The 10,712-nt window shown below is 41.2% G+C and overlaps 1 non-coding gene across 1 annotated transcript; it reads left to right on the plus strand.

Annotated features, from left to right (window-relative positions):
* The first annotated feature begins 224 nt into the window (after nt 1-224).
* LOC142444069 (small nucleolar RNA SNORA63) lies at nt 225-356 on the plus strand. Its single transcript, XR_012783745.1, has one exon. It is a non-coding gene; the product is annotated as a small nucleolar RNA SNORA63 (small nucleolar RNA).
* Nucleotides 357-10,712: the final 10,356 nt, after the last annotated feature.

The raw sequence follows: 10,712 nt of genomic DNA on the forward strand, positions 1-10,712 counted from the left end.
AGAGAATGGCACAAATTATCACTGAGGGAACAGGAAGTAAAATGATCTCCATGTCAACATGGACTGATAATTTTTCATAAAAACGAGTAGAGAAAAAAAATGCTGATGAATCCCTCAAACCAAATGTTGTTTCCTGACAATTCCATAGCATAGAAATATATAGTTAATATCCAAAAATGAGCAACTCTTATTAAAAATTATCCATCTTACAAAAGAAAGTTTGACAGCAGGATTTAATTACAATATAGCTGTTAGGTGCTATTTTGTCATTACCCCTGTTCAAAGTAAAGTTGTTTCTTATCCATCCCTGTCTGCTAGTTTCTTGTAGCAGGCCAGGGATGCTTGGTCTCATACATATTGGGGGCAAGAAAACAAAAAGAAAAAGAAAGTTTGAATTAGCAAATGATTGAGCCAATAGAAACATGGTTTATTTAATATTTTTTGATTCTTTCAAATGAAAGAAAACATTACTTTTGGTTTACTTTATGAAAATAAGCTTGTGTTTAATGCATGAGAATTGCCAAGAGAAACCATGGCAAGTGAGTAACCATAAATAAAGTGAACTAGACCAAAATAGCAGTATTGGGTACTTAAGAATAAAAAATATTTTGAAAAAAGAAAATAACTAATTATTTTTGGTTGAAGAACCAACTCCATGAAAATATGTGATGACATGCTATTCTTGAATATATACTATACATAATTTATATTTTGGCACAATGAATGTGTTCCAGAGACCATCCAAGAAAGTTTATGACAGCGATAAAGGAAATGTTCTGCCTTTGGCAGAGATGGTAGCAAACCTTGCTAATGCTATGAAAAAACATTTACTCAGACTGCAAATATTGGCATAAAATATTATTACACATCACTTAATAAGTTTTACAAAAACGAATTGGATTTGCTATAGAAATAATGAGGGAAAGAAATATTCAATTCCACTTGTCTGTGGGTTTGTCATGCTATGGTGGTTTGTGTTGCTGCAATGCTGGAAGTTATGTCACTGTTATTTCAACTGTCAGACAGGTTTCAGCCAAACTTCCAGACTAAGAACAGATCACAAATAATGACGTGGCTTCCCAATTTGGAGGAAGCAGCTCCTGAAAACCTTATACAATACTTCAAAACATTGTCAGACACTGAAGGTCTAATGAATGGAAGCAGAAAACTGTTGGAAATAATGCTGGGGGATCAGCCCCTTGATTCAGGAAAGCACTTTAAATGTGTTTGAGGAGGAGCTGAATTCTCAAATTAGAGTTTACCATGGTAATGTGACCAGAGTAAAGCCAGTGGGATTGTAGCTTTGAGGAACTTCACAACTCAAGGTAAGCAAAACCAGCTGCGAAAATCTAATACAGTGGTGGGTACCTTGGTTATGCATGGCTCCCAGCTCCAACTTTCCACTACCTGAACTTTCCACCGAAAAGGTCTGCTGTTGAAAAATCTGTTTGGTGTTGATAACTTTCCCTTATAGTTAACTGAAAATCTCACTTGAAATATCCTGTAATGGCCAAGCGTGAGTCATGCGGTGCATTTCGTCTCAGACACAAAGGGATGATGCTGCGCCACTTTCGTTCAGACCATGCATAGTGCTTGGTTAGGGCATGAAAACATTCATCATTTTGTATTTTATTGGCATAAATTATAGTTACTTTATTTAATTTTATTTCTTGTATTGTGTTTTGATATTTAATGTATGATATTTATTGTGTTGAGTGCTTTAGAATGGGACTTCCACAGCCTAGGGCTTTCACTTTTGTGTTAAAACCTGGAAAAAGAAATTTTATAAGTTTAGGTTTTGAGCCTCTGTAAAATGATATAGTGTTCATATTTCTTAAAGGATAAATATGTTCAGTTTCCAAACTTTTCAGTGTGCACACAGGATTTTGGAACAAATTGAGTTTGACAACTGAGTTATCACAATTGGAACTTGGAATGTACAAAATATGGTCTTGAGAGAACAAATATCCTTTTTAACTAAACAAATAATAATAATAAATACACCTGGACTTGCCAGAATGGAATGCACAAAATCACATTGACTATATCTGTGGGACCAAACAATGGAGAAGTTCAAGATTAGCAGTTAGAACAAGGCCACGGGCTGACTGTGAAACAGACCATAAATGTGGCATAGATAAGTTAAGGTTGAAAATGAAAAACAGTTCAGGACATCCATAGGATGACCTTGATTCAATCCTATCTGAATTTTTAGAACATTTCCAGAACAGATGTTTTCTAAATTGAGCATTAATGGCAGAAACCTGTTGAGTTGTGGGAGGACGTAAGGAACCTCAATCATGAAAAAAGTAAAAGGTCATTAAAAAGATAAGAAAGGAAGAAAAGATCAAAGTGGATGTCAGAAGACACACTGAAACTTGTCCTTACTCATGGAGTAGTTAAGGAAGTGGAAGAATGATGAAATCAAAGAGCCAAACAGAAATACTCAAAGGGCAGCTCAAGAAGACAAAATCTAATATGATTAAATATTCCCATCCTTAAAGTTAGAAAATCAAAAAGAAGAACAAAGTCGACATTAATAACAAACTCACTTTAAGGTAAGTGAAAGAACTCAAAAAGAAATCTAAGCCTCAAGGTTTGATCTTGAAAGATTCTATGGGTAAAATATACAGGAAGCATGAAAAGAAGGTGGAAATCATACACAGAATCAAATGTACCAAAAAGAACTAATGGACATAACACCATTTCAGGAGGTAGCATATGAGCAAGAACCAGTGGTACTGAGGGAAAAAGTTCAAGCTGCACTGAAAGCATTAGCCTAAACAAAGCTCCAGGTATTGATGGACTATCAATAAACATGTTACAGCAAACTGATAAAGCATTGGAAGCACTCACTCATCAGCGGCAGAAATTTGGAAAACAGTAACTTGGCCAAGTGAATGAACGATCCATTCAAAATAGAGGAGACCCAACAGAATGCTCAAATTACAGAACAATATCATTGATATCACATACAGTAAAATTATTTTTAAGATTATTCAACAAAATTTACAGCAGCTTCAGTATGTGTTATCACTCAATGCAAACAAGACCCCAATCCTCAAACTTGGACCAATAGGTAAATCATGACAAATGGAGAAAAGGTTGAAGTTGTCAAGGATATTTTCTTGTTAATGGAAGCAACAGTCAGGCACGCAAAGGAAGAATGTCATTGGGTCAATATACTTCACAAGACTTCCCTCCTTAGAATGTTTGAAACCAAGGATGTTACTTTGAGGAATAAAGTGTGCCTGACCCAATACATGGTATTTTCAGTCACCTCATATGAATATGAAAGTTGGACTTTGAATAGGGGAGAGCTTAGTAAAATCACTGCCTTTGAATTGCGGTGCTGGAGAAGATATCGGAAGTACCATGGGCTGACAAAAGGACAAAATGATAGGTATGGAAGAAGTAAGGCCAGTGTGCTCCCTAGAGGCAATGATGTCAAGACCATGTGCTATATATTTTGGACATTTTGTCAGTGAGACCAGTGCCTAGACAAGGTCATCATGCTTGATAAAGTGGAGGAGCAGTCAAAACAGAGGAAGATCCTTCAGGAGATGGATTGGCACAGTGGATACAATAAGGGGCTCAGGCAAAGGATTCATGATGAGCATGGCTCAGGACCATGAATTGTTTTGTTCTGTTGTGCCTCTGGTTCTGTTGGTCTGAACTGATTGTATGATAATTAACAACAATAAGCACAACAGAGCTGTTACAGTCTTTTAAATTTTTTTTGCTCTTTGTCCTCATGCCTCAGTTTACGTCTCATTTGGTGCTGAAACCCCTGGAGGAGTAAGAGGTGTCTTGACGCACCCCTGCCTGCCTTAGGCAAGTGCGGTGGTCCTCTCTCTTCCATCCCCCCTTCCTTTGGACTGGAAGCTTTCAGCTGCCATTCACTGAGTCTATGAATGAGTACCTGACTACATTTTTATCTCTGCTATTTCGACCGCTGCCCCTTGCTTTTGGGTTCTTCCACCAGAGGCTCTGTCCATTAATTTCTGCTGAACCGTGGGCCCACGTCAGAGCCTCACCATCAGCCAGGGAGTTGGGAGGTTGCTTGGCCCCTCTCCCTTCATCCAAAGATCGGAAACATTCAGGGACGGCCAAGTCTCTATTTATTTACCGGGGGTACTAGGAAGCCAGGCTTCCCCCTCACCTCTGTTTCAGAGGCCCAGTTGGATACTCGGGACCCTGATTGTCTACCTCGGTCTCTTCCAAGAACCCTGCAGCAAGGAAAACAAAAATTCCAAGCCAGACTCTTCCACACCTTTATGGTATCTCCTAATTAACTTCTCAACCCTTGACTTAATGACAAGTATCTGGCCCAATGCCTTGTTTTTTTTTAACTGCAATTCCTTTTAGTTCCAATATAAACTAGATAATCGAAAATGGCCTAAGGTCTCCGAAATCCAAGTTTTCTGTCTTCTCTGCTCCCATCTCTGTCTCTCTTTACTACTTATCACTGTGCTCTCTAAATCAGACCCCAGACAATATTCCCCCCTCATCTTTCTCTGAACCTCCTGACCCCTTGTCTGTACTCCCAGTAAGGCCTCCTCCATATTATGGGTTCCCCTTACCATCACCTCCCTCCGCCACCCGCTCAACTCCACACCACCCCTCTGCCGAAGGCCCCCACTCCAGGCCCTAAGTTCTCTGTTTGTCTTTCCCTATCAGTCAACATACTCATTTGCATCAAACCCTCCTCTGCCCCCTACGGGAAGTTGCAAGCACTGCAGGCCTAGTCCACGTCCATGTTGCCTTCTCTCTCACCGACTTCTCCCAAATTGAAAAGTGCTTAAGTTCTTTTTCAAATAATCCCTCCACCTACATCAAAAAAGTTTCACTATCTCAAACTTATACTTTATCATGACATGATATTTTTGTGGTCCTTTCATCCACTTTCACCAAAAATGAAAGAGAGCGCGTTTTTGCCGCTGCCCAGCAGCACGCATACCAGGTTCATCTCACTGACCCCAACATGCCTGCGGTTAATGAGGCCATCCCAAGGCAAGAACCAGACTGAAGTTACCAGAATGATACCCAGGCAGGCCAGGATGGCTGATCCTGCCAAGATAAAATGCTCCAGTGTGTCTTGGCCAGTCTCCAGGCAATTTCTCACAAAGCAGTTAATTGTAATAAAATCAGAGAAATTACTCAAAGGCAAGATACAAACCCAGCAGCATTTAAAATCGCCTGACTAAAGCCCTTACCAAATATACCTACCTAGAGCCAACCTCACCAGCAGGGGCCACACTCCTTGCCACATTTTCATTACTCAATCAGCTCCAGACATTAAAAAAGTTAGAAAGGCCAAAAAACAACCCTCAGACTCCTGTCCTGAACTTGGTAAATGTAGCCTTTAAAGTCTTTAATACCAGAGAGGAGTAGGCAGAAGCAGACAGGAGGTCTTGAAATCACCAGAAGGCAAACTTACAGGCCCCAGCCTTGTTTGCAGTCCTGGGGCTCTTGGCAACCAAGAAGACGTTGGCATCCTTCCCAGGAAGTGGGAACAAGAGGACCTTATCCATGAGCCTGCTTCAAGTGTAGCGAACAAGGTCACTGAGCCAATCACTGTCAACAACCTTGTCCGCCCAACATGCCTTGTCCAGCGTGCTGTCAACAGAGCCACTGGAGAAGTGACTGTCCTTCAGCACCCAGCCATGGAAGGCCAGTCCCTCCAAGCCCTGACCTATCGTTAATGCTACTGGGCCTAGGTGTGAATAATTGATGGAGCCTAGACTCCACGACCCTGCTCATCCTCGCCAAACCTGGGGTAAGAATCAAGGTAGCAAGTATGGTTTTGTCCTTTCTGGTCAACACAGGGGCTACCTTCTCTGTTTTTCCTTCTTTCTCTGGTCCTTTACACCCTTTTCAGGTTTCTGTCATGGGAATTAATGGTTATCCCTCTCACCTGTTGTCCATTGGACCTCTTACATGTAGGGTAAATAGCAGGCCAATTAGGCAAAAAAATTAAGATGAAGACAGTAAGTTTTAAATAGAAAAGTATACAGAAAGCTGTTTGCCAAAAAAAAATAATGAAAAAGGAGAAATGGATGTGTTCATTATAAGAAAAGGAACATAGTATAAAAAATATAAAGGGCATCAAACTAATGATTCCTAGGTGACACAGGAAAACAACTGAGCAGACACTGTCACCTGCAGCCTAACTAATTCAAACCAGTTACCCCTCTCCCATTTTCTTCTTGTCACTGCCCAAAGTCCAGCCACAGTATACAGACATGGGATTACACTCCTTGCTGTCCAAGGAAGGAACCTTAGCCCCAGAAGGGTGGGAAATGCTGCACGAACAGCCCAGGCAGCCACCATAGTGCAATAGATGCACCACTACACATCAGCCAAAAAGCCTTACTCATTTCCGTAAACCGTGCTTCATCACCCATCATTGCAAACCCTTGTGAACACTGTTTGTTCTGCCTGCCTCGTTCTTGCTTCTGTCAGCCCACAGGGAGGACTTAAACCAAACTTCCTCACCTATAAGATGAGAGGCCATCTCTCAGGACAAGATTGGCAAATAGACTTCACCCCCTTGCCATCATACAAAAAGCTAAGATACCTTCGTACCATGGTTGGTACCCTTACTGGGTGGGTAAAAGCCTTCCCATCATGCATGAAACTGAAAAAGGAATGACAGACACCCGGCTGAACCACATCATTCCCAGATTTGGGCATCCCACCTCCATACAATCTGATCATGGGCCTGCTTCCATGTGCAAGATTACTCATCAGTTATGTTCATCACCAGATATAGACTGGAAGCTACACATTCCATACAGACCTCAGTCATCAGGAAAAATAGAAAGGACTGATGGATTCTTCAAAGATCACCACACCCAGCTTTCTATAAAACTCTGCAAGTCCTGAGTTACCTATAGCTCTTGCTCAGATTACAGCCTCCCCTTGTAGTCCCACCTTCCCCAGTCTTTTCAAACTAATGTATAGAAGACCATTCCAATTTAACCACCATTTAGCAAACTACTTAACCAAGAACTCCCCTTGACATCCTACCTCCCTTATCTCTCTCGTTTTCAAGACAATTGCTCTGAAAACACACGAACAGGTACTTATCCTGCCCCGAAGACTCAGACCAAACCTCTCAGGTGATCACGCTGCAACCTGGAAACTTGATGTTTCTCAAAACTCTTCATCCCAAACCTCTACAACCACGGTGGTCAGGTCCACACACATAATCCTCACTATTCCCACGGAAGTTAAGGTACTCAGGGGTCCTAAATGGCACCACCTCAGTCAAGTTAAACAGGTGCCTTCCAGCCATGATCCCCTGTACTCCACCCAAGTCATGGGGCCCATTTGCCTTCATTTTACTAGGGTGCCTTCTGCAAGCCAGCCTAAACCAAGGTAAGGCTACAAAGCCCAAAGTAAACTCCTTTGCATAGGAATTTGTTTTCCATAAAACCTTTTAGGCTGGTAATGCTAAGCATACCCACGTCTCTGGAAAAGGATATTGTGCCCCACCAGGGTGCCAGTCACTAATTTCAATCGACCTCCCTTTCAGTTCCTTAAATTCCATAACAAATCATGTTACAGTCAGCCCTATCCTGTGTTTTGTTTCTGACCAGAAGGAAAAATACTATCATAGGTGGCCAAACATCTATGGGGGATGTCCATATTCCTGTTGCAATATTCACTGGTCACAGGACTGGAATGCACAGTTTGGCCTAGATCAGCAAGGCGTTTTTGTCAGAAATAAAAACAAAGCCTACCACCTTAACATCACAGATCCCTGGGAGAGCAAATGGATGTCAAGGGAAAGGGCAAACTATATTCTTGGTGGTATAGAGCCAGACATGTTGCTACCCTTCACGTCCATAAACAAAATTTAGAAATCTTCCCCCAAAGTTTTAATAAATTAAATCAGGTAGCACAGAAAATCCAGGATAGTAAACGATCCTTGGCTAACCAGCTACTGGCGGTAGATAGTCCATCACCCAAAAAACACCCCAATAGCCCATTCACCTGGTTAAAAGTAATCCAGGAAGGTGTGCCCTCGTCCATGTTTCAAAAGTAATCATATAGCATCCATTATTAGCCATTGTGCCCTTATGAACTTTATCCTATCTATCAAGTCTGGGGTGTGCCCTACACCCTTAAAGGGAATTCTTTTGTATGATCCTTCCAGCACCAGCAAAAACAAGACATATCCCAATTGCTATCAAAAGACATCGGCCTCAAACCATCAAACCACCAGTGTAGCAGTACTCACTGCATAACCAGCGTTCTCAGGCCCACCCCCCAACCCCCGAGGAATGTTCTTTTGGTCAATAGCACCCTTACCAAAGGGTAACAAGCTCATGCCTCCTAACCACTGTGATGCCCAAAATTACTACGTACAGGACCAATAAATTTAAATGGCTATGGGGTCCCAAACCAACCCACACAACAAAAGGGCTGTCTTCCTACCTGTATTAGTTGGCCTTAGCTTTGCCTCCTCACTCATAGCAGCTGGGCTTTCAAATGGGACCCTCCAGTTGGTCATGGGTTCTACCTCACAATCTCTAGTCTCCCGACAGCAACAACTTACTTCCCTAACACAGGTAACCCTCCAAAACCATAGGGCTCTCGATCTCCTAACCACAGAAAAAGGAGCCACCTGTATGGTTTTCAAAGAAAAATGTTGTTACTACATTAATGAATCTGGAGGAGTGGAACAGAATGTAAGAGTTCTTAATAAAATGGTGGACAAAATCAGGAACCATCAACAAGACAGTGCCTCACTAACATCTAAGTTTCAAAGCCCCTTTTTCTCCTGGCTTCTCACCCTTTGATTGGAACACTATAGTCATATGTTTCTGTTGTGAATAGCCCCTGTTTTTTCAATTTTCTTAAAAACAGAATAAAGGAAAACAAAACAGATTAAAGGACATAACCAATTTAACTGTCAACCAGCTTCTTTTACACCCTTACAGCCCCTGCCTACCAAACCTGACCCAACACACTCCAGCCTGTAGCCCCCTGTTGTTCTCTGCAGTCAGTAGGAAGTAGCCAGAATGACTCACATCATCCCCTCCCCCCAAGTCATCACCAAAAGATTGGGATGTTGGGTCAGGGACAGGCTGTCAGGGCCTCAACCCTTCTCCCTGCACATACCAGGAAACGAAGCAAATGGACAATTCTTGGAACTGGCTCCAATAATAAGCGTCTTTATTCCCCACCTGCACTGACTGGCCAATTGGACTAAGGAAAAACATGACAGCAGTGGAAAATTTCAGCAGCTACAGCCCCAACCCCTTCCCAAAGGGACCATCCTCCACCCCTCCTTAAAAAAAACCACCACTCTCCTCACTGGGCGTGACTTCCCTGGGCTATTTGCTAGACCACGGAACATTGTCTGGGAGTTTCTTCTCTAACAAGGAACAGTTACAGCCTCTTAACTTTTTCTCTCTTTGTTCTCATGCCTCAGTTTACCTCTCTGCTGTTGGTTTTGAATAACTCACCTTACAGATTGATGCCCGATACATAACCACATAGACACTAGGGCTCAACAAGTAGCCACTTATCATATTTGAATTTATATTTTAACAATTAATATTAGAAATTCAATTTCTGAGATGTACTAATCATATTTCAAGTTCTCAATTGTGGCATGTGTCTAGTGGCTAGCAATGGAGGTAGACGCCACTGCCATGATTTCAAGCTGGCCCTGGTGGTGTTGCTGGGTAAGTGTTGGACTGCTTAAGATGCCTCAAACCCACCATTGCACAAGCAAAATGTTGCACATGATATGATATTGTTCAATAATTTCTGTATTTGATTGGGTCAGTTTTCTTTAAAAAGAGCACAAACAAAGGTCTCTACCAGTCAGTTGACCAGGTAGCTGTCTTCCAAATTTCTTGGAGCAAACCAGTGAACACATCCACTGCTACAATCCTTTCGTAAAATCTGGAGCCATTTATTCTGCTAATACCGTAATTGTAGCTTGTAATTCCTTTTTCAATCTCATTGGTTCTGGATCATGTGCTACCTACTGAAATGACTGCATTAATAACAATAATTCTCATTAAGGGGTTCCACCACAATTGTGAAGATGATCAAGGACCAGGCAGTATTTCCTTCTGTATATAAGGTTGTTATGAGTTAAACCTGACCTGAGGGTACTTAAAACAGCAACACCTATACTTCCCATTATTTTATTATTCTATTTAATCACCATGTTATTGTCTCTCCTTTACAATGTTAATTACTTACATTACTAACACACAGGCAGGGACAAGCTTTGGTTTATTTTGTTCTATTCGGGACTTAGTGCTATTAGAATTCAGAACATTTAAAATAGCAATGCATTCATTATTATTGATGCATATGATTGCTAAGTAAATGTTCTCATGTAATTTTTTTGTGCTCAGAACAATTGCATCAATCCATTTCTGTAAAATGGATTCGCTGTTTTAAATAGAAACGTACTGGCATGTGGCCGGTGTATCCAATATACAGACTTTGTATAAGAAACTGTATTTTATGTATTTGCTAGTTAATCACTGAAGATGTCTTAGGAGTGATGCTAATTAAAATGGTGCTGTTTTCTACAACAATGCACCAATGCAGGCACAGAAAGTAACAGAAATAAGGCCATCCTCAATACGATTTTGAAAGCTTTGTTATTCTTTTTGATAATTCAGATTTTCCAGTTCCTGAACTCAAGGGAAAATCACCAATAGTTTTCTATTTAT

The sequence above is a fragment of the Tenrec ecaudatus genome, chromosome 3, assembly GCF_050624435.1.
Source record: "Tenrec ecaudatus isolate mTenEca1 chromosome 3, mTenEca1.hap1, whole genome shotgun sequence".
NCBI lineage: Eukaryota > Metazoa > Chordata > Mammalia > Afrosoricida > Tenrecidae > Tenrec > Tenrec ecaudatus.